The sequence below is a fragment of the Myotis davidii genome, unplaced genomic scaffold (assembly GCF_000327345.1).
Source record: "Myotis davidii unplaced genomic scaffold, ASM32734v1 scaffold198, whole genome shotgun sequence".
In the NCBI taxonomy this organism is placed as follows: Eukaryota; Metazoa; Chordata; class Mammalia; order Chiroptera; family Vespertilionidae; genus Myotis; species Myotis davidii.
Window position 1 is genome coordinate 1,279,792 of NW_006291485.1, and position 6,276 is coordinate 1,286,067.

Sequence of the window (6,276 nt, forward strand, 5' to 3'; positions counted from 1 at the left end):
TTAGCGATGGGTATTACTTTGAATAAAGCACTTTTGATGTTTCTCTTGAAATTATCATGTTTTCTTTGGATTACAAAATCCATATTATTAACCGGTTAATAGTTAATCCACATTAACTGGTTAATAGTTAATAGTTATTAACCGGTTAATAATTAATCCGCATTTTTAACCGGTTAATAGTTAATTTGCATTAACCGGTTAATAATCTGCATTATTTTTTTAAATATATTTTATTGATTTTCTACAGAGAGGGAGAGAGATAGAGAGCTAGAAACATCGATGAGAGAGAAACATCGATCAGCTGCCTCCTGCACATCTCCTACTGGGGATGTGCCCGCAACCCAGGCACACGCCCTTGACCGGAATCGAACCTGGGACCCTTCAGTCCTCAGGCCGACGCTCTATCCACTGAGCCAAACCGGCCTCGGCAATAATCCGCATTATTAACCGTAATAATGTGGATTTTGTGATAATTTCAAGAGAAACACCAAAATGTTTTATTCAAAGTAATGTCCATCACTAGCTACACATTTCCCCCATCTTTCAGGTAATTTGTGGATGCCGTCCCAATAGAACTTTTCTTGTTTTGAGGCAGACCATTCAGAGACCCAATTTTCCACTTCTTCATATGTTTTGAAGCGCTGCTCAGAAAGTGCACGTGCCATCGCTCAGAATAAGTGGTCATCTGAAGGAGCAATACAACAAAATAGCATACATATCAAATCGTATATGTATCAACATATGTGTAACTCCAGCTATTGAAAAAAATCCGCATTATTAACCGGTACACCGAGTATTTAAAAAAAGGTTTTTAAATGAAGTGAATGGATGGAAAGGGACGTTCAGAAAGAGGAATCATTTTAAAACTGCAGATGCAGGGTGTGCCCTTAGCTTATCTTCACATCCATTCAGGTGGACGCTGTTTTTGGAGCCCCTTCTGTGTGCCAGCCTCGGTGGTAGGGACGGGGGCCGCACAGTAGCAGCGAACAGCCCTGCTTCCACCAGTAGGTCCTCCTGTCTCCCGGGCAACAGGGTGAGTAAGTGGCAACCTTCCTAGAGAGATGCAGTGTGATAATAGTGGAAAGGGTTATGAAGGAAAAATGTGTGCCCACTGTAATTAACTAGAACGAGTCCAGGAAAGCTTCCTGGAAGAGGTGAGGCCAAGCAATGTGCACTGAACTCAGAGGTGGGGGAAGGGCACACCAGATGGAGGGCACAGCCAGTGCAAAGGCCCCGATACAGGATATGTCTGGTGGATTTGAGAAATCCCTACAGGGAGGTGGGGCTGGAAGGAACCTTATAACAGAGGGAAATATAGTCCTCAAAATTACTGTGCAAGGAATGAATGAATATTGATCCATTGTACAGAGGGGGCAATGGAGGCACAGAGAGGCTCATGCACCTGCCTGGGGTGGGGCAGGGGTGCATTCTGATCTGTTTGACTTTCTGGGTGTGGAGGGGGCTCCCCTGCACTTTGGAGACTGAGCTGGGGCCTGGCTCTTTATGGATGGCTTCCTTCCCCAGCTAACCTGGGTCTTTAAACTCCCCTCCCAGGCAGACTTCTGGACCCCTCCCTCAGGTGTGTGTGTTGGGGGAGCAGGGTAACAGCTGGGGCTGGGTGTTTAATAGCCTAAAGGTGGAGGCCTCCCTGCTACCTTCTGCCATTAGACTGCAGGCAGCCCTGGGACAAGAGGCTGGGACCCTGCAAGGGGTGAGCAGGACTTGGGCCCTGGAGAGGGGGCAGCTCCTCTGGGCCTGCAAAATGGGGGGCAACTTGGGGGAATGCCCCCGAGAAGATGGCAATGTTATGTGCTTTAGGAGATGGGCTGCATAAGACCCTACCGCAACATTCGAGACCAGAGACCTCAGTCCCTGAGGAAGGGAGATAGAGGAGGGAGAAGTGGGGGGAAACTTGCAAACAGCAGGGGTGAGTTGGGTTGTTCCCCAGGTTTATGGGAGTCATGGGAAGCTTCTCAGTAGGGAGAAATGCGATCCAAGGTATGTGGTGATGGCTTTCAATGTATTATTTAATTATTGTGACTAGTCTTCTTATCTTTTGGGCTGCCAGAGCCAGTCATATGACAGTACAGACCATCTGGGAGGGGTAGGATGAGCCCAGGGCCACGGTAGCCCCAGGGGTCTGGGTGGGTAGAAAGAGGGGTTAATTTCAAGTTCAGATAACAATGAAAAAAAATCTTTTTAGCATAAGTATATCCCGTGCAATATTTGGGATATACCTAAAATTATTCGTCATTTATATGTTATTCAAATTTAAAACCAGTGCTGTATTTTATTTATTTTAAAGTATATTTTATTGATCTCAGGAAGGGAGAGGAAAAGAGAGATAGAAATATCAATGAAAGAGCTGCCCCCTGCCCGCCCCTTACGGGGGATCGAGCCAGTAACCCGGGCATGTGCCCTTGATTGGTATTGAGCCTGGACTCGTACCTGGGACCCTTCCGACTACAGGCCAATGCTCGATCCACTGAGCCAAATAAGTTAGGGCCCAGTACTGCATTTTTAAAAAAATATATTTTCATGGATTTCAGAGAGGAAGGAAGAGGGAGAGAGAAAAACATCCATGATGAGAGAGAATCATGGATCAGCTGCCTCCTGCAAGTCCCTTACTGGGGATCAAGCCCACAACCTGGGGCATGTGGCCTTGACCAGAGTGGAACCTGGGACCTTTCAGTTCGCAGGCTGATGCTCTATCCACTTAGCCAAACCAGCTAGGCTCAGTGCTGCATTTTACCTAGCAACTCCACCAATTCAGCGGGAGTTTCCCCATCTGACCGAGCAAACTGGTTTTCAGGCGATGCAGCGCCATCTAGCGGCCCCAGACGGGAGCCGCGGGTGACGGCGCTAGTCCTGCCCCGAGACTGCAGCTCCGCAGGTTCCCGACAGGTGGCGCGCGCACCCCACGGAAATTCCTAGCTTTCCTGGGTGGACTACACAGAGCTCATAGGTATCCCAAACGGGACCCTGGCTGAAAGTTTCCCTGCGGGGGGGCGGGGGGGCAGTAGGGGAGGCCAGGGGATTGTCAAGGGCGGGGTAAAAAAAGGACACATATGTAATACCCTTTGTAATACTTTAAGCAATAAAACAATAAAAATAAATAAATAAATAAATAAAAAGAAAGTTTCCCCGCTGCAAAATAGGTTAAGCAGAGCCACACAATTCATTTCCAGGGTCTTAGGAACTTTTGTCTCGTGGGCCTCTTCCGTGAAAAAGTAGTGTATTTTAAAAATTATATTTTACAACTGTGTTGCTATAAAGGCAAATATAATTTAGGCAAAATTCATTATGTACTCCTGATTGCTACAGAGGGCAAATGGAGCCTCAGGGAGGCTCACGCACCTGCCTGGGGTGGGGCAGGAGTGCAATCTGATCTGTTATTCAGTTTTCTTTTTATTGTTGTTGTTTGTTTGTTTAATCCTCACCTGAGGATATTTTTTCCATTGGTTTCAGAAAGAGTGGAAGGGAGGGAGGGGGAGAGAGAGAGAGAGAGAGAGAGAGAGAGAGAGAGAGAAACACCAATGTGAGAGAGACACATTGATTAGTTGCTTCCCGCAGCGTCCCAACTGTGCTGGGGATCCAGTCCAAAACGAAACCGAGTTACAAGTTAAATGCCCTTGACTAGAATCAAACCGGCGACCCCCAGTCCACTGGCCAACGATCTAACCACTGAGCAAACTGACTAGGGTGATTTTCCTTCTTATTTTAAAAAGATTACATTTTCATGTTCGTGGGACTTGGCTCACAAGGACAAGGCAACCTGAGGCCAGGTGTGAATGATAGCAGGTCAGGGGTGGGGGTTTCTGGCTGTGCCCCATAACTCCCACTCCAGGCTTTTTTAAAAAAATGAGATGTATATGGTGAATAGTTCAATTTGCCCTCCACCTCTGTGTAGACAGACACCAAAAATGGTGTATGATGTGAGAGGAAGAGAGGGAACATGAATTCATTTAGTCAACCAACATTTATTGAGTACCTGCTACGTGCCAGACTCAGTTTCAGGGCTGGAGACACAGTTGTGGACAAGGCTGAGTAGGTTCAATAAATACAACTATTCTGTTCTGGCTGGTGTGGCTCAGTTGGTTAAGCCTCCTTCCTTGCACAGAGATTTGCTGGTTCCATTCTGGTCAGGCCACATGCCCAGGTTTCCGGGCTCAATCCCCAGTAGGGGGCGTGCAGGAGGCAGCCGGCTGATGTTTTTCTCTCCCTCTCCCTCTCCCTTCCTCTCTCTCTCAAATCAATTTTTAAAAAATACAGCTGTCTTGAAATAGTGCCTGGATGAGGAAAAACAGGACGATGTGACAATGGGGTCATGGGGCTGGTGGCTCAGCAAAGAACCCTCCAGGGAGCTGAGGTCCCGCTGAGGCAGGAGAAGGCAGGGGTCATGAGGTGACGTGGGAAGGGCACCTCAGGTGGGGGCATGGCCAGTGCAAAGGCTCGGATGTGGGGATCTATTTGAGCAGGAATAATGTGGGGAGGGAAGCAGTTTGAGATCTGGGTGAATTTTTGAGCCAACGCCCCTCTCAGGGTGGAGAGCAGGTTGAGTGGTGGGCTGAGGGCGGGGTAGGAACCAGGTTGTTTTTTGTGCTTTTCCCCCAGGGGCTGTTCCAAAACACACAGGGGCCCCACAGGATGGTCTGGCCAAGAAACCTTGTAAGACGGGAGTTGCTGTGCCTAATTTCCAGGTTGCAAAACAGAGACCAGAGGGGTGTCTGAACTAACCTAAAATCACACAGCCAGGACCCAGCTGGAACCTGGGCCTGCTGCCCACCAGTAGCAGAGCCCGCAAGGCTGTGTATCACTTTCCAGCTCCCTCCCTGGGCTAAAAATAGGGCCCCCTCATGGGGAGGCAGCTGGGAATCTTGCCATCCCTCACCCTCCTGGGCAGGGCACCTCTGGGAAGCAGCATCTAGCTGGGTGTGGACTACAGCTTTTCCTTGGAAAATGGGGAGAGGGTAGCACCCCGCCTGCTCTCAGGGGATCCTGCTGTGCAAGGAATGAATTAATATTGATCCACTGTACAGATGGAGGGAACGAAGGCACCAGAGGGGAGGGGCAGGGGTGCATGCTGATCTGTTTGGCTCTTTCTGGGTGTGGAGGGGGCTCCCCTGAACTTCGGAGACAGAGCTGGGGCCTGGCCCTTTATGGATGGATGGCTTCCTTCCCCAGCTAACCTGGGTCTCTAAACTCCCCCTCCCCAGGCAGACTTCTGGGCCCCTCCCTCAGGTGTGTGTGTGGGGTGGGGGTGGGGGGGTAACAGCTGGGGCTGGGTGTTTAATAGCCTAAAGGTGGAGGCCTCCCTACCACCTGCTGCCATTAGACTGCAGGCAGCCCTGTGGCTAAGGCTGGGATTCTGCCAGGGGGTGGGCAGGACTTGGGCCCTAGACCTGTCTCCTGGGCTTGGGACTCCCCCAACAATGGACCTACAATTTGGGGGAGGGGGCCGATATGGGACAGGACCCCCCCCCCAAGAAGATGGCAATGCTTCGTACTTTAGTGGAGGGGAGGCGCTGCACAAGATCCCACCCCAACACTCAAGATGAGGGACCCTAGTCCCACCCAGTGGGGACCCCTGAGAAGGGGCGCCCTCTGTGTGGCCCCCGCCTGCCCCCATGCTCCCAAAGGCTCCTATCTGGGCTGCAGCCTGGGCCCCCGCGATTAGCCCCCTCAAGCAGAGAGCAAACCCAACCCGGACCTTGCCCCACCCCGCTCTGTGCCTTCGTTTCCGGTTCTTCCAAATGGGGACATTCAGAACCTCCACTACCTAGAGGTGTGAGCGCTGAACCTTGCCTTGGGCAAATGGCCAGGAACCCGAGCGCTCAGAATATGGAAATTATGAAATGATTACTAAAGCCAGGCTCTCGTATTCTCCTCTTAGGTGAGTTGTCAGGCTCTCAGAGGGCGGTGACCGTCGGTGGTAGGGATCGTCTCGATTTGGCGAGCAGTTCCTACACCCGCCTCGGCCCCGGGACGCGTGGCCCCACCCACTCGTTTGACCCACCGAGAGACGTCCCCCGGTCCGGCCCCGGCTCCGCCCCGCTCTCATTTCTGGTTACCGTAGCCCTTTGCTGCTTCGGGACTCTAATCCCCATTTTACAGACGTGAAAACCGTGGCTCGGCTCGGGGCAGGTGGCCAGGTCGCTCGCGCCGGGTCTCTCGAGTCTAAGAGACAGAGGTGCAGCGTCGAGCCTGGCGGGTCCGTCCCAGGTGCTCGGTAAGATGGGGAGGAGGGCCCCGACCCGGCTCGGGTCGCCCCAGCCT